Consider the following 22,610-nt stretch of genomic DNA (forward strand, 5'->3'; position numbering starts at 1 on the left):
AGACGCCCCAAGAATTGTCAGTAAACTCTCGGAGTCGACAAATCAATCGTTCCGAGGCGGCTACTAGGGAAAATCCGCAAGGAAGGAAAACGGGTGTCTCTTCAATTGTCAGAAAGCTCAAAGTTGAATCGCTTGAACATTTGCATTTCCTTGCTTACTAAACATAGGAAGAAGAGCTTTCTGCGGCGTACATCGTGACTGAAAAGTGGATGTACTACGAAAATCCTACTATAGAGGAAGTCGTGGGTGGATCCAGGTCAACCTTTAACATCGCGACACCAAAGCGGAATATTCACACGGCAAGAAGATAATGCTATGCATTTGGTGGGATATGGAAGGCGTAGTGTAGTATGAGCTTCTGAATCCCAGTGAAGCGGTTGATGCCACACTTCATCAACTGGAGCCAACTGGAGCGATTGATGCAAAAATGACCATCAGTGGTCAGTAATAGGCGGAAAGTGATCCTTCAACATTCAGACAACCCGATTTTCACCTGTTCCTCTCTATGGCAACACGCCTTGGATGACACGAGCTTCGCCAACCTCGAGCAGCTCCGAGAATGGGTCGATGATTGGATCACCTCAAAAGACAGGTCCTTCTTTCGTCGAGGGATCCATCTTTTATCCGAAAGATGGCAAAAAGTAGTCGAAAGCAATGACAATTATTTCGATTGATGTCTGATTGTAACGTATTATGAAGATAATAAATATTCCTAGTAAAAAAACGGCACGAATTAATGCAAACCCCTAATACATTAAAATATGGTGTAGCGTAAGTTCGGGATAGATGGCATAGGGGATAGACGGTCAATTGCTATAATTATGTTAATATATGCTAGGCATCAGCGCTGATCGGTCAGTTGTGAATTGGAGTAGATATGTCTCTTCCTGATGCACAAAAATACTGTTAGTGTGAGTAAATAAATATTTTATGTTTCTATTAATCTCCAAAATGTTTCACACGTCGGAAAAATACCTTGCGAATATGATTCATTTTGAGTTACAACATTAGACCTGGGCTTAAACGACTAAAAAAAACATCGTATTTACGCGTACTTAACCTCAAAATTCGTCACCGAGACTACGTTTCACGCGGTCGTTTACGCATCTTTACGCGAACTCTCCAAACGGGATAGATGGTTTATTTTTATCAGGATTAGATGGGCAGCCTATTCAGCGAAAAATAGCAAGCAATGGGTATTGGATCGACGGTTCCTAGATGCTTTAGACGTATAAAAGGCGTCGATCCGATATCTATTCGACTATCGTTTTTCCCGAGGTATCTAACACTAAAAACTTAGGCACCTTAGGTACCTAACATTAGAAACTTCAGTACATTTTGAACAGCTTCTTGTTTCGTTTAAAGATGCCGAATAAATTTCTTTCTCTTTTCTCTCCTTAATAAACAATGGTTTCCCATAGGGCCTTTTTCTGTGTTGCCACTTTTCAACCTTCTCTCCAGTGTTGTCCTTGGTTTTTAGAAGAAACTTGTGAAAATGTTTTATTTCACTAATAATTAATAAAAGGATTATTAAAAAAAGTTAATAATTAGTAGAAGGATGTAAAATACTAAAAAAAAAATAAATAAAGATAAACAAATTTCTACATTATTATAGACATGCCCAACTATCCCTTTACATATTTAGTATAATCCGGGCACTTGACCATCCTTCACATCCTTCAGAAAATATTTTTAACATTTCGTTATTATTGGTGTCCCATAAACTCTTTTCACAAAAATTCTTCTGTACCTTAAACATTATCCTCTACTGAGTGTGTTAATATGTTGTAGGTAATTTATTACAGTAATACAGATGTGTTATTTCCAATTAAAAAAACTAAAAAAAAACTATGCCCATCCATCCCGGACTTACCCTATATGCCTTTATATTGAATATCCTTATTAACAATGGCAAACATTGATCATGGAATTTTTTCACTTCGTCTTTCCCATCGTGAAAAATGCTCCCGAAAACGCACCTTCGTTTCGAGGGGCCAAAGTTATTGTAATCTCCCTGGGAGGTGTACACATCAAACTGTGTACACAGCCCAGAGCGAGTCCAGAGTCTCGCTCGGCCCGATCGCTCAAACTGTCGCTCGTCTGACGACCCGAGAACCGAGACGAGCGGGACGGGCGCGCCGCGGCGATACCAGATAATTCCGGAAGCGCGTCTGACGATCCCGGGAACATAATTCCGACTGAAATGGAGATTCCAGACGAAATCTGCTTACGTCGGAGATAAAAGTCCTCGGTTCTTTCAATCCCGGGATACACGCGCCGCAGGGCCAAGGGGGGAGGGGCGGGCGGGGAGGGAGGTAGGCAAGCGGGATGGGAGAGCGGATCTAATTTCCATTCGGGCGGATTCAAAGCGAGCGCGCGTCTCGCAGTGGAAACGGGGAAAAAGTGGTAAGACTGCATCTCTGGAAGGAAGCTCCGCGCCGTCGTCAACGTCGTCTTCGTCTCCCGCCGCCGAGAAACGCAGTCTGATAGCCTTTTTCTCTTTGTCGCCGCGGTGGAACACTGGACCCGCTACAAAGAGGTGTTTTATTGGAATTGGAGAATATCGTGAATAAAGCGCGACGGCGCCGTCTCCCAGCCGAGCTGAACCGACTCGTTCTCTATCGGGAACTCCGAGCTCCCCCTCCTCACTCTCTCTCTCTCTCTCTCTCTCTCTCTCTTTCCGCCTGTCGTCGATGGTATCGTCGGTATTTATGGCGTCGCATGGGCCCCACATTGTTACGGAATGCTAATCGAACGGTTACGAGGGCGAGTCGGGACGCGTGACGATATTGTCAAGCGCGTCCGATCCTTCAGTTCCCGCTCTCGCGCTCACGCCGCTCGCTCAGATTCGTTCGTTGGGAGTTTCGGAGCGGTCGACGGGCACGACAGAGGGAGCTGCGAGCTGCGACTTTCGCGTGCGCGAGAGACCGTCGCGTCGCGTCGCGTCGGCGTCAGAGCGGGAAAAGCAGCGACGAGCGCTTCGCCCGTGAAACGACGCGACGTCGCGATCGGGCGAATTGATAATCCGCGCGTGTCCAACGCGACGAAAATAATAACTCATACAGAGAGGGAGAGAGGGGAGGAGAAAAATACACACTCGAGTCGGCAATTTATCACAGCTCGGCTTTCGCGCGGGAGAACCGCGCGACGACGACGTGCCGCTATCCTCCGTCTGTCCGCCGGTGAAAAAGAGCTCCTCGAGTACACGACGCGCAACACGACGCGCTATCATTAATTTATCTCCGTGGCGAAAGATGGCCGGTGCCGGCCGAATTTCGCAAAGACTGTAACGCGCCACCGTTTCCACGCCTTTCCCTTTATGGACATCCGCCGAGGTCCGGCGGACGCGCAAGAACCACCTCCTCCTCGGGCCTGCCAACGGCCCGCGGCCCGAGAGTAAGCGTGGCGATAAAAAACGAGACGATGTTGAAGCGCGTTGATTAATGTCGCACTTGCCTCCCTCTCTTCTCGCGAGGTCCGGTCCTCCCGAAGTTTCTTCGGGGCTTCTCCTCCTTCATCGCGCTCTTGCGCGTGAAGTCTGAGGAATAATCCGTCCTCGAGGAGCAGGAGGAGGAGGAGGAGGAGGAGGAGGAGGAGGCTTCCTCCCGCGAAAATCCCGGAGCCACCGCGCAAAAATGCGCCCGCGGCTCTGATTAATGCGCGACGCGCGCGAAATATATCGGCCGTCGCGCCTGAATTAAAAGAGAAGAAAACGTTTCCGCGGGACTTTAAGCTAACGGGCCGCGCACAAAGGACGATAATTATGCGGCACAATGAGGAAGAAATATCGGCCGCGCGCGCGTCGTTCTTCTGCGGCTCGCTCGCTCGTTGAGCTCGTTGGGTTTCTTCGTGGTCGGACGAGCTGCAGTCGTCCGAAAATCGCTGGTTAAACGCAAACGGTTAAATCGCCGCGAGCCCTCGTCCTCTCGCGAGCGATTTTGGCCCTCGCTCGTTTTGTAATTCGCGGCGGCCGATTCTTTCGCGACACGGGCGCTCGTGAGTAACAAGCATGATCCAGATCCCGGCCAATAGCTGGGTCGCGCGCGCGCGCATGCGCGCGGGGTCAAAGGATCGCGACGGGTCAAGCAGGTTAATGCAAGCTCTCTCGCGCACTTGGTAATTGCGCCGGTTATTCACGCCGCGGCGAGCCTCGAAAACGGGCCTCGGCGCATTATTATATGTTATTCGGCGGTGCCTTGTCCCGCGTAATTCAGAGTCAGCCTCTCGTTCTCGTTCTCGTTCTCGTTATCGTCGCGGCTCATGCGGAGCAAAGTGAAAACGATCGCGCGGCGCTCGTGATCGGCGGCGCGAATCGCTCGTCGCGTCATTCGTTCGCGACGTCTCTCCCAGATCTCTGGCAGATTTCTCACCGACGAAATCCTCCGCCTCTAATTATCCGCCTCCTGATTCCACAGACTCGTACGCATCCGTCTTATATTGTTCTCGTACACTTTTGCCGTTTTACTCGCCGCGACGCCCTTTCTCGAGGCCTCTCTTTGCAGAAATATTCCAAAGTTCTTGGGCGGTGGGAAGAAAATTATCGCTTGGTTGGATTTATTAGGAGTATGCAAAAGTTTTCATCGTTTTTAAGGCAATGTTTTTTTTATTAATATTGTTATAAGTGACACAGTATCTTTAATCCAAATATTTCCCGGCGTTATTTGCTACTTTTTGCCATCTTTCAGGCAAAAGATGGATATCTCGGTAAAAGAAGTCTTTGCTCTTGGAATGAATGAAGTTATCGATGAATCGTTGCACTTGCTCAACATTGCGAAATCGTGTAGCAAAAGGACTGCTGCATAAAAGGAAATAAATGAAAATCCGACGAGGCAATATCTGAGGAAAATGCCGGGTGTGCTAGGACTTTCCGTTGCAATTCCATTAAAATTTCCCGGGTCGTCAATGCAACCTGGCATTATCATGCAGAAGAATCACTTTGTTTTGCTTTGCCGCAAAATATGGCCGTTTCTCGACTAATTGCTCATTCAACTGCCTCGATTGTCGACTGCATAATTCCGTGGTGATAGTCCGAGATGGTTTTAACAACTCATAATGCAACGCTCCTTGCAGATACACAAGAGGACCTATGGCCATGGATATATCGTTTTGGCTGTGAGGTAGAGAGTTCTCCGGGATTTACCCATGATCTTTTGCGATTGGGATTGTCATAATAAATCCATTTTTCGTCTCCGGTCACAATTCGACACAAAAGAGACTTGTGTTTGTGTCTATTGAGCAGTGAAAGGCAAATGGTGATTCGGCTGGCGATTCTCGGATAATTCATGGGGAACATATTTTCCTTCCTTCAGAAGCCTTCCCCCATGCAAGCGTCGAATTACAGTGCTCTGATTAACGTGTAACTTTTTCGCAATGAACGAATGATTTATTATGCATTAGTTTTTATGCAGGTTGACCAACATTGATATAATCTAACAAAAATGCGTCGCAACTTTCATGCAAACAATTCCACAACGCCATTTATACGTGAACGATGAAAACTTTTGCAGACCATTAAGCAGACGTGCGAATCAAGAATTTTTATGTCGAATCGAATCTCATTTTTTAAATTCGAATTCGAGTCGAATCAAATTTCGTTCGAATTCGAATCGAATCGAATCATTAAAAAATTTAACATGACTATTAAACATGCAAATAATGATGGAAGATTTTAATATGATAGGGAATATTGATATTGTAATATCATCTTAAAAAAATATAAATATATATTTATATATTTATAAATATATTTATAAATATATATTTAAATATTTAAAGCAATTTATAATTAAGTTATTAATTAATAAAATAAGTTAAGTTAATTGCAAGTTAAGCGTTCAAGCATACAGGCCCAGATAGCCCGTTTTCTAGCTGATGCGCGCAAACGCTAATTTATTTTATTCATGCCCGAATCTTCGCGACTCGAAATTTTCGAATTATTCGGATTCGAATAGGGATTCGGACTCGAATTGAATCGAATTACAGTAGATTCGATTCGATTCTATCCGAATCCGAATAGTTCGCACATCTCTACAGACCCCTAATACAAAATAAAAGATGAGGGAGATCCATCATTCTTCTTCCCTCGCTCAAATCGCGTCTTTTTTTTTACTCGTAAAGCTCTATCGTAAAGCCTTCTACCCTGCGAACTCTTGAGTGACTCTAACGTTCGACTATCGCCGAATGCCTGTGAATGTGCCAACCTTTCCAGCCGGCGGCACCGAGAGCGCCCGCAAACGCCGCAACGTGTTGGCAGCGTTACGTAAGAGGCGTAAAATGCCGATGCAATGTGCGATCGAGTTTATCGCACGCATTCGCGCCGAGTATTCGCTCTATTAATGGACAATAAGGCCACTGTCGTCGGCGGCGTTAATTCACGTGCGATTCGTTCGCGGGCGGTTTATCGGCGCCTTCCATCGCGCCAGCTCGATCGCGGCTCCCGGTTTTACGAGCAAACCCGTTTCCTCGGCTACCGCATTTAGCCGGCGACGACAACGACGCGCTCTGGAGCCGAGAACAAAGTAGATCCGCGGGATGTTGGAGGACGAGGAAGAAGAAGAAGAAGAAGAAGAAGAACAAGAAGAAGGAAGAATACCACGGTATCGCGCGTCGAGAGAAGAGAACCCGGCTCTACCGGTCCGCCAACGTTCTTGCACCCCGCCGTCGTCTTATCCGAATTAATTGGATTAAAGTCGCGCGTAAACACGGCGAGAGCCCCGATTGAATCCGCCAGGTCTTCGTCGTCGCCGTCAACGGCAGCGGCGGCGGCGGCGGCGGCGGCGGCGGCGACGTAGTCCTTCGCGAGGAGCACTTTTGCAGCTCGTCCTCGTCCTCGCCCTTTGGGCGTCGTCCAATTTTCGTCCGAGAGAATCGCGGCCGTGCGACTGTCGTGGAATCGAGCAGGTAACGCGGAATTTCATGAATAAACTTAGCGAGTGTGAATAGACGCAGGGAACTTTAGACATGGCGAGAATTGTCTGGATACCGTAAATGAATGAACGAGCGAGGAAGATTGCTCGGTGCTAATTAACTTACGCGTCGCTCGAAAATTGTATTTCCTTCCGCATAACCGATTCGCAGAGCCGATTTCGCTCGGCTCGGCGAGCCGAGTTGACGGAAATAAACGATGCTGTTTCTGAACTGAGCGACGTAAAATATAAAGTTACCACGCGATGTGATGTGGAATACACGGGATACTCGCTGAAAATATTGCGAGAAGTCGGGCATGTGCGTAACATATGTTTCAAAACTACGAGGAAATTTTGTTCTCTCCGCTTCATCAGTTGTTTACTTTTTAATTTTGCGAGTTAAATCGAGTCGCGCCGCAATTGGGTCGGGCCAAGAGCTGCCCGATAAAATGATGAAATTCCTCCGGACGCTAGTGAAGCGTAGATCATGTCTGAGCGAGTTATAAACTTTCGTTATCGAGAAGTATTAACCTTTAACGACGACGTTAAAGCGCGCTCGATGTTGGCTCGTAATAAAAAAAAAAAAAAGGAACTAGCGGCATTATTACGATGAAATATATGCGGGTGGCGTTGCGTCGTAAAAAGCTGCGTAAACCTGACGAGCCGGTCTTACGGTATTCTTTCTCTTCGATTTGTGCAACTCTCTGTTGCGCTATCATTATACATATATATATATATATATAAAGTTTGATAATTATAACGCAATTCTGTTCTCCCCAATGACAGAGAAACAAATTTAATGGGAAATTAAATATAAAGAAACTGCTCGACTGATGTCTGTTAAGCGACAGCTTGTGTCACGTGTTTTATCAGGAGCGTGATTCAGTTTTGAAATCTTTTTCTCAAAACCTGAGTTACTTGAACAAGATAATGAACGAATATCTTAATCGAAATATTTTCCTTCGTTCTCCACAACTTTTTCCCATTCGTTCTGGCGAAGAGATGGATACCGCGACGATTCGCGAAGAAGATTCTCCTTCGAAGTTGATTCAATTTTCAACAAATTTTCGCACTTGTTCGTAGATGTGAAAGTGTGTATTCCCCCCTAGAACAGGGGTCCCCAACCGGGGATGCTCGCACTCCTTGGGAGTGCGAGGAAAAGTGATTGTAATTAATGATGATTCAGATGAATTCTGGAATAATCCGGCATTTTTACCATCAAATTAAAAAAAAATGTTATTAAAATTATATATTTTTTACGTATCTGTACGTATAGATTCATTACGTATCACTATGCGAAGCCTGATACAATGGATAATAATTTTATAATATTAACATAATAGTCAATTTCTATAAAACAATACTATGTAATAATAAATTATTATAAATTAACTTCTTAATTTATAATAACCCTAACAATCTTTACCATAAAACGTACGAATAATTTCTTTTGTACGGGATGCGAAGGTTCATTAATAAATTTTTAGGCGTGCGAAATACAAGCAAGGTTGGGAAACCCTGCTTTCGATGTTGCATCAACCGGGACAAGTGATGATCAGATGGAGTAATGTTCGGAGAATATGCGCGGAGTGTAGTAAGACTTCCCCGCTCCATTTCTAATGGCGTTTGCTTCACTGATAATGCAACATGAGACCGAGCACTGTTGTGAGGAAGGATCACTTTGCGTCGTTTTGGTGACTCGCTGGTCGGTGATCGTTTTTGGTTCAATGCTTCAATTTGTATAACTATTGTCGATAACGATCAGCGGTGACAGTTTCATTCAGATTTAATAGGTCATTGTACGCAACACCTTCTTGATCCCACCAAATGCACATTACAACGATATCTTTGAGCCTCGAAGTAGATGTTGCTAGTTGGTCTGGATCGACTCATGATTTTTTCGTTTGGGATTATCGAAATAGATCCATTTTTATCCCTAGTAACAATTCGGTACAAAAGATTCTCCACTTTTTGCCCGGCGATCAACGAAATGCAAATGTTCGACTAGTTCGCAATGGCATTTTTTCGATAATTCATATGGAACACATTTTTCTTCTTTGTGAATCCATCGCATAGCATGTGAAAGTTTAGTAACTATTATACGATCAACATTTGATGCTCTGGCAAGATCTGATGGTGAATTGTGCTGGATTTTCGTCCAATAATGCTTGCTAATCTGCATTTTCAAGCTTTTCTTTGTCCCGAGCGATCTTTGTTATTAACATTGAAATTATCATTTTTGAATCGTCCAAACCATTATTCACATGTCTCAATCGATGGAGTCAATTATCACCATAAGTTTCCATCAGAATTCTATGACCTTTAGCCGCTGTTTTCTTCTGATTGAAAAACAAAAGCAACGCATGTCGAAAATGTTAGAAAGCTCCATTTTTTAAATGGTATTAATACAATTTTTACTGCGTCTGTTGTTAGTAAATGACTGAGGTCCATATTCTGGGCTCTCTTTCATGATTAAAAGTGACTCTAAAAGTGGCTTTCAAAGAGAGTTCAGAATACGAGTCTAAATATCATGGATTAATATTAAAGCATTAACCCTTTGTCGCGTCACAACGGGACACATGTGTCCCGCTTATATTTTCCTATATTTTTCGATTAATACATAACTATGATAAATGTTCATTGATCTCATCAATATTGTTTATCTTTATTCTGTTATAAACAAATTAAGACGTAAAAAGCATTTTTTTGAAATAAATTCGTTTCTGAAAAAACATCCCCCATAAACATTCTGTTTCTTCACTTAAATTTGTTTTTGAGGTCGCTGATTACTAATCTGCTATCAGATTTGGGTGAAATAAAGTATTTGTTGTGTCATAAACAAAGGATTGAAGCTAAATTTCGGAAATTTGTAGAATCGCACTGAAAAGTTGATATTCTAAGTACTGTTTTTCTACAAAGAAGCAGTTTTCTATATTATATTTATCATTTTGAAGTCGCTGACTACGAATCCGTTGATAATCCGTTTGTTATATTAATATTTTTCATAATATACATAAAATATTGGAGGAAAACCCAAAAATTATGGAATAGCATTGAAATTCGATAATCTTCAACGTTTTTCTCTTTACATTCATAGTCTTGAATTCGTTATATATGTGCAGATAGTTTGAAAATTTGTCGAATATTTTATTTATTATTATTCCGACAATGATGATCTTTCTTTGCAAAGGAAGCCACACATATTTCTATACAAACGTGGATGTGTAATACGATGTGTAAATACGAATTTGCTATTAGAATTAACCTAGGAATTCAATCTTCTCAGTGAAATAAGTATTTACATTTATTCCTAAGTAACAATCATATTGTGTCGGACATGTTGGATCCTATTTTTCCCAAATTCGAATAACAGATTCGAACTCAACGACCCCAAAAATGCGACTCCAAAAGAGAATAATAACTTTTGTATAGATTCGTCAACTAAATATCCTTCCAAGCTGCCATATCGCGTCTTCCATCTTGGATCTCGTATTTTTTCGAAATTCTGATGGCAGATTCGAAATCAGCGATCCTAAAAACGCATGGAATCATGATTTTTGTGAGAATTTGATCACTCACTTCATTGCGTGACTCGAAGGGTTAAGAAACAATAGCTGTGACTAGAATATCTTGGACAAAATTCACACTGGTGCCATCTCTTGCAAAAAACTAAATCACGCTCCTACGTAATACTTCGAGACTGCCCTCGCCGATCTTCCGAATTCGAGGAAATCCGCAGGAGCAACGTCGCGCCGAATTATCAGCCACCGATCAGACACCGAAGATTTGCATCTTTCTTTTGTTTCAGCAGAAGTTCCACCGTTAGCTCCGGAGAGCGAGGAGAAGACAGGTAGCCACGGGAAAGCAGGCGTCCGGAGCAGGCAGAGGAGGATCAAAAAGAAGGAGAGAGGCGCCCGCGAGAAAGAAGGTGAGGCCCGCGACTCGCCAGTAGGATACTCGCGAGTGTCGGAAACGGTGCGGCGTCCGTCGTCGCGGAACGAAACGAATCCTTCGCGCATGCGCGAAGGAGCATTCAGCTTTTTAATCGACCTGTGTCGACTTTGCAATCTCTCGTCTCTTCGTCATTTCCGTCATCGCGATTGACAAACTGCGATGATGATGATGATGATGATGATGACAGACGACGCGGGTCGGCTCATATAATCGTTTCGTGTGACCGATCGCGTGACACGCGCGTAACTTAGTAATTTAGTGAGGAACTTGGCGATAACGTCGTGACGTAACGACACGCGACGTTAACCTCTCGAACTCGTTACGATCGAGTGCAAAATATTTTGCGTCGAGGGACGTTGTTTATCCTCCGGACACAGGTGCGGCAGGAAGGAAAGAGAAGGAAATATACTCTGTAGGAAGAGAGAGGATCCCTCCAGATTTGTCTGGTGAATTCTAATGCAATTAACACGTTCGCCGCCGCCGCCGCCGCCGCCGCGTTCTTTGCGCGTTCCTTGCTCGTACGAGAGATCAACCGGTAATTGTATTACCAAAGACACGGCAGAGAAATGTAGCTCGAGATGCACGCGGTTATCGACTGCGACTCGTTTCCACTCCATTCTGCCTTCATTCTGCCACTCGCCGTCGACTTTTCGAATGCAATTAATTATACTTCACGCGTAACTTAATGAGACGCGCCACGTCACCGGGCTGCCGGCCGTGGCACGTGCGACATGTTAATTTCTGAGAGAAAGGACACGACGAGGTAAGGCGAAGCGATCACGGAAGCGAGCAGAAAAGAGATGATCTCTCTGTGAGACAGCGAGAAAATCCGCAGCTTCGCTGGATTTGTTTGTTCACCGGTGGCGCGCCTCCGGTTATTGTTTATCGTTCGGCCCGCGCGAGCGAGCGGAACCTGCTGTTTCACCGCGAACTATTTACAATCGCGCGGTGTCAACCGCGCGCGATGCTCCGACCGACCGGAACAATCGCGCGTGGAAAGTTACGCCGCCGAGTTTGTTTATTTCGCCGCGGCGGTGTCCCGGAAGGTCAGGCGGCGAGACGGGACGCGGTAGTGTTTACACGCGGACAGCGAGAGGCGCGGACATCGGCCGTGTGTAACCTAAATTCACTCTCTCTCTCTCTCTCTCTCTCTCTCTCTCTCTCTCTCTCTCTTCCCTCTCCCCGGCTTTTCGATTGTGTTGCCAGGACGCTGCGCGGCGCGACATTTCCACGCCTCGGCTTCTTCGCGCATCAATTCGTATCAATCCACGTTCACACTCGCGGCGCGCGGGAAAGCGGTCACGTGACTGGCCGAGGGAAGGCGTCATGTGATCGCACTTGAGAGGCACTTGAGTCGTCTGCCGTCATTTCGCGCCAGCTCGCCGCCGAATCGCGTCCGTTCCGCCGCGTTCGCCTGTGTGTGTGTGTGTGTGTGTGTGTGTGTATGTGTGGAAAAGCGGACGGTTTCGCGCGAACTAGTGTGGAACCGACGGCGAGCGGTCGTCCGGGAGTGCCGCGATATTCGAAGATCGTCCGGTCGCCCACGCGGATTCCGCGGCGACTCTTCGCGCGTCGTCAACGCGAGCGTCGCCAACGCGAGCGTCGTAAACGCGGTCCCAGGGATCGCGTTTTCCGGGACGAGCTCCGCGACGTTCGTTTACGGGCTGCGAGCGCCGTTCGTATCCGCCATTTTGAGCCGCGGAACCCCGCGAAGTTTGCAGCGAGCGGAAGTGCATCGCGCCGCCATTACGCGCGTCGCGAGTGTTGTGCGACCGTGCGTGAATCGCGAGTAGCGTTCTCGCGGGTGTTCGCTCGCGGAAGAACTGTCGTCGAGGACGCCGGCCGACGGTCGTTTCGGTGAGTTTTATTAGCCGATGTGTCGATCGTGGACGCGGTTTGTCCGCGGTAGTCGCGCGGATGCGACAACCGCGAGAATATCGAAGAGAGAAATAACCTCTCTCGTTTCACCGCGGGAAAATATCGTTCGTTCTTTCGTTTCTCGCCCATTGCGAACTCAACGCGATTTCGATTTCTGTTGCAGAAGTCCGACCGACGATCGTCCTGCTGGTGGTGAATGGTCCCCGCTGCGAAGGAGTCTGCGACAGCGATCGGCAACGTCGATCGGTGAGTGAATGCATTTGTTTTCCATACAATGTTGCACTCGCGCGACTGTCAGGCGCAGTCGTCGCGTTGCAGCGACGTTGCGTTTCGTTTCGATGAGAGAAAGAGAGAGAGAGAGAGAGAGAGAGAGAGAGAGGGAGGGAGAGAGACACTCTGCCCGCGAAATGTTCATGCGAAGATAACGGTATTAGTCGTGTTGACATAAAAGCAATTTTTTCTCCTTTTCTCTTTCTCTCTCTCTCTCTCTCTCTCTCTCTCTCTCATTCTTTTCTTTCCTTTCTTTCTTTCTTCGTTTTTCTTTCTTGTTTCTTTTCCCTTTTTATTGTATGAGAATCTTCTTACTCGTTATACTACTGTCCCTATTACTGTACACCAAAGAGGTCAAACCCGTATATTATAAATAAATAAATAAATAAATAAATAAATACCGCGAAATTCTCCCGCCGAAAATTCAGATAAGACAATCTCACGATCTTTTAAGATGTCGTCACAGGAATATGTCGTGATTAGCACATCGTTACGGCTCGGAACTGAAGGAAAATAACGGGCGTCTGACACGAAGTCGCGCGAAGTGGATTATAAGCGCTCGTCAGTGCGAAATTTGACGAAGTGCCTCGAGTGTCCTGATGAACGGAATCGATGATGAACGTGGACGAAATGGGATTAATCCGCGAGTATCCCCCGCTGATTCGCGTACGCGGCCGCGCGGACGTGGATTTACGTAAAGCGATCTCGAGAGTCAACTTTCCGCAAAATTCAATCAACTCGCCGCGTCGTCTCGCGCTGCGCGCACAGCCGCGGCACGAAACGGGTATTTCTGCGATCGCGCGATAAGAAGATTGGATTTCTTGTCCCGCGTCGCATTTTTCCTAGGCGCGTTGTACGCGGTCATTATTTAAAGCGGCTAGTCACGCATCGCGGTTCAGTGCACTCCACGAGTGATAAGCGACGCGAGGCACACGTGTGCTTATCGGACGATTTCGCTGATCGGCATTTGTCAACAGCGAGCGGCGATACATTCCCCGTCGTCTCGAGATGGAAAAACTCCGGAAGTAGCCGCGACGTTGGAGATGTCTCTGTTTCTGTTGCTTTTATGCAATCCCGCGTATCGTATCCCCGCACCATGTGGATTTTCTGACGGACGATAAGAGAGAGAGAGAGAGAGAGAGAGAGAGAGCTTCGTAGGTTGAAAATGTATATTGGATGTACGTATTATATATTCATTAATCTATACAACAGAATGCATTTTCGGGCATTAATCGACTGCATTATTTAACTATCGCGAACGTTCAATTACTCATAATGCGATTAGCGATGTCGGACCATTTGTAACAATTCGCGTGCGAGCAGTTTTCAAGTCTTCCGTTGTATTGGGTTGTTCGGAAAGTAATTTCAGTTTTTTGCATAAAATGAAAGGACGGAAATGAAAGACGATATTTCTAGTAGAAAGGAAAGCTTTATTCTCTCAAGTATTGACCATTTTGTTCCAACACCTTTTGCCATCTTTGAGGTAATAACATGTCTTCATGTTCGTAGAACTTCTGGTCCTTATTGGCAAAAAACTGAATTAAGTGGTTTTTGATACTTTGGTTCGAATCGAAATTTTTACCATCCAAAAAGCAGTTTGCAGTGACCGAAATAAGTGATAATCGGGTGGTGGCAGATCAGGTGGATCCGATAGCAAATCCTATCCAAGCGTTAACAGCTTCTGGCGAATCATTAAACTTGTGTGAGATCTAGCGTTATGATGTTATGATGAAACACAACATCTCTTTTGCTCGCCAATTCTGATCTCTTCTGCTTGATGGAATCATTCAATTTGTCTAATTGATGACAATACACATTCGAATCAATCGTTTGGTTGTTTGGTAGCAGCTCAAAAAAAAACCATCCCTTTCCAATCCCATCTAACAGAGAGAGCATCACCTTCTTTCAACGGATATCAGCTTTTAATGTGCTTTGAGCTGCTTCATCACGTCTGCTCCATGATCTTTTGCGTTTAATATTGTTGTACACAATCCATTTTTCATCTCCAGTTATGAATTGCTTAAAAAATGGATCGTTTTCCTCAGAAGTCAACTCAGGAGCAAATCGCAGATGCGACGAATCAAATCTCTGCCTTTGAGAACGTGTGGAACTGAAATATCGAGCTTTGAGACGGAACCGAGTTGTTTCAAATGATCATGCAAGGGTCGAATTCGATAAATTCAATCCCTCGGCAATTTCTCGTGTTGTTAAATGACGATTCGCGTCCACCAATGTCTTTATTTGGTCTTTATCAGCCTCAACTGGCCTTCCAGAGCGTGGTGCATCTTTGAGGTCGAAAGTTCCCAGAACGAAATTTCGAAAACCAATTCTGACACTGGCGTTCATTCAATACATCCTCTCTATATACGGCACACAATTTTTTCTTGCTTGCGCTATATTTTGCCTTTACGGCAATAAAAAAAGCAAAATGTGACAAAAATGTTCACGTTGGTTTTCCATCTTTGATGCGACGCCAAACAAAAACAACTTGACAGATTCCAAAAGCAACATTTTTCTCAAATGGAGCTTGAAATGTGCGTTATAAAAATATAAAATGATTTTCTGGTTTAGAATGAGGTTAATTGCTTAAAAAGGCAACCAACACTATCTATTTGAGAAAAACTGAAATTACTTCCCGAACAACCCAATACAATTTCAATGGCGAATTTATCGGCCACTTTCCGAGGCCGATTTCGAGGAGACGATCGTCGATCGGTTCCTCATCGAGGGTAACGTCACGGATTCTCGGGACGTGCTGCTGAAAGTTTGAGGAATCCGTTTCGTCGCGTCGCACGCTCCCTCCGAACGTGAGAACGACTTTTACGACTTCCAAAAAGCAATTCGCGCGCGCGGCAGCCGCGATCGCTCAGGCGTCTTTACGACGGCAATAACGCGTCTCGCGCACGCGATGGATCGGAGACGCGATTAAGAACCGCCCGGGGAACGGCATATCTCGTTATCGCAGGGTTCTCGCTCTTGAATCTCGCGGCTAAATTATCGTAATTAGCGCCGGGCACGAGACGCGCGCGCGCGCGCGCGCGCGTACTCGTGGAATAATGCTAAGCGGAGTTATTCACGTGCGCGTATTTTATCGCCGCATTTTCGACGCGAGCCGCTCCTCGCGCGCGCCTCCGTTCCGTTATTATTGGTTCATAATCGCGCCGGCGATACAACGAGACGCGGTGGTGAAGGCCGCTTGGCGGAGCGACTCGAATCGCGTGTATCGCGCACTTTACGGCCCATTGATGGGTCGCCAACGCGAACAGCCGGAATGTTCCGCGTTTTCTCGATAGAAGCGCCGTACGATGCGACACGCGTTCCCGGCAAATCGCATCGGGAGAGACACGGAAGTGAAAGAGCGCAACGATTCTACGCGTTTAATTTCTCAGGTTAATTAGGCGGGCAATCGCTGCGCCGCCGCGCGGAGACGCCCGCGCGAGTGACCGCTTTTACGATCGTCGCCCCCCTGAAAGGCGAAGGAAAGTAGCGGATAATAACTGGCAGTTGTTAAAGTTTGATCTTCTCATGCACCGCTCGCTACGCGGCGGCCGAACGGCCGTGAGCAGCCAGTTCATAACTCATGATATTCGTTGGTAAATAGGAGCTCATGTAGCCACGGCGGGGTCTTATAAATCGCGCGCGATCGCGGCTCCACAATTTATACGGTTTAGCCGGGGTATGAAAACGTACTTAGAGGGTGAACTTTATAAATCGAGTGCCCGGTCGCTGCACTCGCGCCCCCGCGTCGTAGCGCGTAATTTACGGCGCGGCGTTAGATCGACGTAATCGCCTCTGTGTGTATCTCTCTCTTCCTCTCTTTCTACATGTTATACCAAGTTTTCCAAAAGTAACGGACGCCCGCCCCTCCTCCCTATCTCAGAATCTATGCATTATAGGGGAAAAATGACCCGAACAAAAGTTTTAGGGTTTATAAAGTTCTGTCTTTTTGTGACCTCAAATTTGACCTTGGCCTAGACCCTGAAGGTTAACTTGCGTTTTTTAAATGGGGATCCCTATTTTTTATTACACTATTTTTTTCTATCGATTCTATCGTATTTATTTATTATACATAATATAAATAATATACATATAATAATACATACAGGTATTAAAAGAAAACAAATGACAGTTTTATAAAATATTGCATATATTTCTATTAATTTTACATTTTATTCACTTATATTTTTACTTATAGGATAGATAGTAGCCATTATTCCGAGGAAAGCGTCTAATCGTTCTTCAAAATCAATCATTAATCGAATGTTAGCTATATGACAAACTATTCTATACTCATTTACCTTTCCTAGAGTACTCATTTAAAACCGCAAGAAATATCAATAACACAGAAGAAGGTATGTAGAAATATAGAAAGAAGATAAACGAAAATATATCTTTATTCAGCTAACTCTATAACAAGCTTAATACTTATACACGTAATACTTATACACGGTATTACCAAATTACAAATATTACTCATTATACTTGTTTTCCTAATAACTTTGGTGTAAATAATGAGCGCGGGCTAAAACCTTCACAGCATTACTCACAGTAATGACCTTGATAACATTTCTTAATATCATTGAAATTGGGAGGTGGTCCTTATTTCAACATAATTACCTAAATTTTATATTTTGTATGAATCAAGTTTTGGTCGTTGGAGAGGGCACGTTCCAAGGCGCGTAGTGCCTTCTCCCTCTCCTCCGTCCGCTCTTCTCGCGCGTCCTCTTCTTTGCTCCCCGTTCCTCCGGAGACTCGTTCGTGTGACACGTCGCGAGTAAGCTTACACTGAGCGCGAATTGAAGTTCAAGCCGTCATAATCGCGTCCTGGGTCCCCGTCATTTCCACCTTGTGTATTTTTAGCGCGGCACACATCGCGCGAGGAAAGGAGAAGAGGAGAGAACGAGTGTCGCGGAGCGGCCGAGAAGAGAGACGAGTGAACAAGATGCTGCGGCCTCTCCTTCTCTCGCTTCTACGCACGCACGTGGGACCTTCCTCGTGGCCCCTCTTATTTATGGATTTGATATTTCATATTTAACCCCTTAGACTCCGCGCGAGAGAGCTCGGCGTGCCTCGATCGATCAAGATTAAGCCTCCCAGTCGAGGACCTTAATTTACGAACGCGTCCGTGTCCGCGCCTCTCCTCTTTCCCCCGTATAGCCCCCCCCCCCCACATGCGAGAGAGATTCCGTTACCTTCGTCGCCGTTTCGCCAAATATCCCGCTGCGTGCGCTCTCGACGTCGTTGTCGCGCGGACTTAATCTGCACTTTCAGGCGCCACGGAGAGCAGCAAGGTCGACGGTCACTTACTTTGTCGCGCGAATTTCGCCACGTTCTTTCCTCCTCCCCCCGATTCCTCCGTTTTTCCATCGGCCTCCTCTGCCTCAGCGCGCCTCGGCGCTGTTATTTATGCGACACTGTTACGGGGACGCGTGTAATTTGCGGCGCCGCGTGGACGCGCGTCCTGCGGCCGACAGCCGATTTTTTCGCGCGGCGCAATTGATACGTCGGTTACGCGTGGCGCCGTAAATCGATGTCTCATCCTGAGCAAAAAGTTGTTAGAGCCATCCTCGTGAAGCATAAGATCCCGATAAGGCTGAAAATAGGATGCCTTAAGAAACCTCATTATTACCTAGCCTTTTATTATTAGAGCCACATCAGGCTCCAAGATGGATCTTTTAGGAATACCTTAGATTTTATGAAATAAGGCTTTGATAAGAAAAACCGATGAGCGTCTTAAAAGGATTTATTAAGGGTGTCTTAGATTTGATAAATAAGGCTTTGATAGGGGAAACTGATAAGGACCGTAGGAAGGATTTTTAGAAATGCTTTAAATTTAGTAAATAAGGTTTTGATAGGAAAAGAGCTGAGAAGAGTCTTAGAAGGGTTTATTAGGGATGCCTTAGATTTTACGAGATAACGCTTTAATATGGAAAACTGGACCTTAGAAAGATCTTTCAAGAGGATGCTTTAGATATACAAAGTCCAGTTTTGTTAAAGGAAATTAATAAGATTTGAAGCGTGTAATAAAATTGTCCTAATTTAATATTGTTTTAATAGGTACGCTCTATCTGTGGTTCTTTTAAAGATTTTTTAATTGTACCGCAATTAAAAATAAATTTTATTAGTTTTATTAGTTGCTAAATATTCATTAGTGTCTTCTAAGGATCTTTTTAGTATTGCCTTCGTCTTGAAATGTAATAAACTTTAGTAAAAACGGTATTTTTATGTGTAAAGAATGCTATATTTTATCGTAAAATACGCTATTTTTAAAATAAAAAATTCTTGTTATATAATAACAAGGTTATGAAGAAATTACAGTCTAAATTTCTTGGAATGAGAAGAACAAATATTTTTACTCAAGCAATAATAAAGATATTTCCTTGTAAGGCCCTATTAATACTGCCTCCTTACAAGGCTCTTATAATATTGCCTTATAAGGACTCGTTAAACCATTTGTTATACACCTTACAGGACCCTTGTCTTTCTTGTTCTTACTCAGGCTCCAATTAATGTTAAAGAAAAATTATCAGGCCCTTACCAAAGCCCTATTTTTAATTTTTCTACTCGGGATGTGAATCTCGGCTGCGCGTCCCTCCTAGTTATTCGACGTTTGCTCAGCGTTATTCCGTTATCTCGTATCGCGCGGGGAGAAAAGCACCGAAGAGACTCGAATGGATCCTCGCTCGACGGATGATGCGTTAGATCTCTTCAACAGATCTCTCTTGCCAACTCCTCGACGAGAACTTGGGAACTTCCTGCGACCGATGATCTCTTTTCCCCAGCCTCGAAGGAGTTCCCTCTGCAGATTTTCTCACGGCTCGCTCGCTCGCTCGGACATAATCGACGGTGTAATTCCCGCGCGAGCAAGTAGCTCTCACGCGCTCTCGACGTAGCCCGTGGCGAATCGACCGATACTCGATAGCCTTTATCGATAGCAGAGTAGATCGATATTGGCCGGGCCGGGCCGGGCCGCCGCCGATCTAGCCTCGCATTCCTCGGGATTGGCCGCGGCATTAATCAAGGCGTACGCGGTTGACCTTATTTAGCGGGGACACCGGCGCGTTGGCGCCGGCCGCGCGCGCGCGCCAGCGAAACTTCGATGTCCCCTCGAGAGTGTGCATTCGCCAATTCGCCGCGCTCTCATACCTACCTACGTCGTCGCCTCGACCTAGAAGTGAAAGTATCCTTATCGAGACACTCGCCTGTATTCCGCGAGCCTGTCGCAAGCGCAGGTGCCGGCGCGAAGCGTCGTTAGAATTTTCGACACTCGGACACCGAAGCGTCTCGCCTGTCAGCGAGACGCGCCTCGACCGACTTTGCTACTTTGCGGGCGAGCTTGCGCTTTGGAAAAATCGACAAGATGCGCCCGGCCGCTTTCACCGCTCTCGCGTTCGCTCCGACGTGCCGCCATCTTTTTTGTCGCTCGCCTGCTAATCTGCGGTATTACAGATAATGTCATAGCGCGAGCCGAGCGGTAATTACGGCTCGAGATGATTTAGATAGCCGATGACGGAGCCCGACGTTACAGATAGCCCGACGTGATCGCGCAAAAATGCACCGCACCGTCGCAATGTGAAAGGGTCGCTCCGATAAGAGCGACGTGACGGTGCAAAAAATTCGACCGCAAATTCGCCGCTTGCTCGATTGCGGACTCATCGCATTTTTTTTCTCTTTTTCTCTTTTTTTTGTTTTTGGGCAGTAATGCCCGGAATATGTGTTAAGTATATAGACCTTCAGATCGCGACTAATTATGCGGCTCGCAGGCGCAAATGTCAAGAGTGAGCGTCGCCATTCGTGACGGAAACTGCGCGCTTGTTAATCCTTGCGAGATAAAAACGCGGATTTCAGCCGCACCGCCGGCTAACAACGGCTCGTCCCGGCGATTTAGTCCCGCATCCGTCCCGAACGCGGTCACGATAGTGCGCAATTAGCGTCAGCGTAATAGCGACGTTCATTAACATTAACGACGACATGGTAATGCGAAGGGGGAGAGAAAGACAGAAAAGTAATCGCGCATTGTTCGCCCCACGATGATAAGACGGGAGTAGGCAGGCTCGCAGAGAGGAGGCGATCGCCATCGCGGCGACCCACGCGAATCCTCGATTAGATTTGCTTAGGAATTGCTAAATTGCGGAAAAGTTGGTGTCCCGTTGGTGAACGAAGGGTCGCGTCGAAGATAATTCTTCGTTATTGAAAGCTGGCGATTCACGTCTACATGGCGACTATAGCCTCAAGCTTTTCCATCGCAACTCCAACGTCGAATTGTCCCGACTTGCCATTGCAATTTCAAAGATCGCATATGCATGCTATACAAGACTGGCATACAAGGCTCATACTATAAACGTACTTTTAGCAATTAAAAAGTCTGTAAAAGTGGTTCGTAGCTACTTAAAAAAAATTATAAATCACTTTAAGAGATGCTTTTATCTATACAGGGTGTCCCGTTTTAAATACCTCAGGCAAATATCTCGAAAAATATGGAAGATACGGAAAAATGTTTCAGACAAAAATTATTGTATGGTTTCAATATATTCTTGAGACCAAGTGGAGTAAAAAATCTAATACCATTGCACAAAATGACACAATTGTTTAATGTCTCCCTTGAAACCATATAACTTTTGTCTGAAACATTTTTGTCTATCGGGCTCAGTCTCCGAGATATTCGGACCGACTGTTTGCAATGAGACACTCTGTATACAAGGTGTCCGGTAATTAGCTGCCAACCCGAAGTGTGTACATATCTCAGCTTCTTCGTTTCAACGAGCATTACTTCATATCGCTGCATCGGCTTCTTGCTAACGACATTAGTTTCAAACCATCGATTTTCTCCGCGTTTAAACGCGACAGCTGAAAGCTGGACTGACAAGAAGGGTTAGGGAACGCGGAAATTCAAAAAATTCTGAAACTTTGTGTGGAAGTAAAGTAGTTCATCCGTAATACGAAACTATTTTTTGTACGTTCGGAATTCCAGTCTGAGGAGGTGAAACTATCTTTCCAAAAAAAGAAAAATTTCATTTTTAGCATATATCTTTTAAAGTACGAGGCATATGCAGAAATAGTTTATATGAAAGTTATATATGTATTTTATACTCTTTTCAGCTGTGTATTCAGATTTTGCAAAACTGAAAAATTTTTGAAATCCCCTTCCCCCTCTTCATTACTTTCAAAAATTTTTATGTTATTCTTAGGATAAAAATAAAGAGCGTCATGTATAAAATTTATTCATATATAGCAATAGAAATTGGAGGCGATTACATTTTTTAGAGATAGAAGATAGATAATTACATAGAGCTACAGACGTCGCGCAGTAGGTAGGCGCTTTTGAACTGCACTGTGCTCGATAACTGCATCTTGTTATCGAGTTGATATTTTCCCATACTGAGATATTTGATTATTTAATTAATTTGATGATTTCAAAATTTTCAAAAGTTGATAAGTTAACAAAAGTTAGGGCACTATTGTAACAATATATTTGTAAGACCAAATAAAGTAAAAAAGTCAAATACTACTTTTTTTCCGACAAATAGTTAGCGAGATATCGTAAATTAAATATTGAAAAAGTTACCAAGTTCTCCTTAAATATCTCAAAAAATATTAGTCAAA

The 22,610-nt window shown here is 45.1% G+C and overlaps 1 protein-coding gene across 1 annotated transcript in view; it reads left to right on the top strand.

Moving 5' to 3' along the window:
• The first annotated feature begins 12,294 nt into the window (after positions 1–12,294).
• LOC105181335 (putative uncharacterized protein DDB_G0277255) overlaps positions 12,295–22,610 on the top strand; it is a 228,730-nt gene continuing 218,414 nt past the window's right edge. The window contains exons 1-2 of the mRNA XM_025306415.1: positions 12,295–12,716; positions 12,901–12,983. The gene's annotated coding sequence lies outside the window, so the exon portion shown is untranslated. The remainder of the gene's footprint in view (positions 12,717–12,900; positions 12,984–22,610) is intronic.

Source organism: Harpegnathos saltator, unplaced genomic scaffold (assembly GCF_003227715.2).
Source record: "Harpegnathos saltator strain DR-91 unplaced genomic scaffold, Hsal_v8.6 scaffold124, whole genome shotgun sequence".
Classification (NCBI taxonomy): domain Eukaryota; kingdom Metazoa; phylum Arthropoda; class Insecta; order Hymenoptera; family Formicidae; genus Harpegnathos; species Harpegnathos saltator.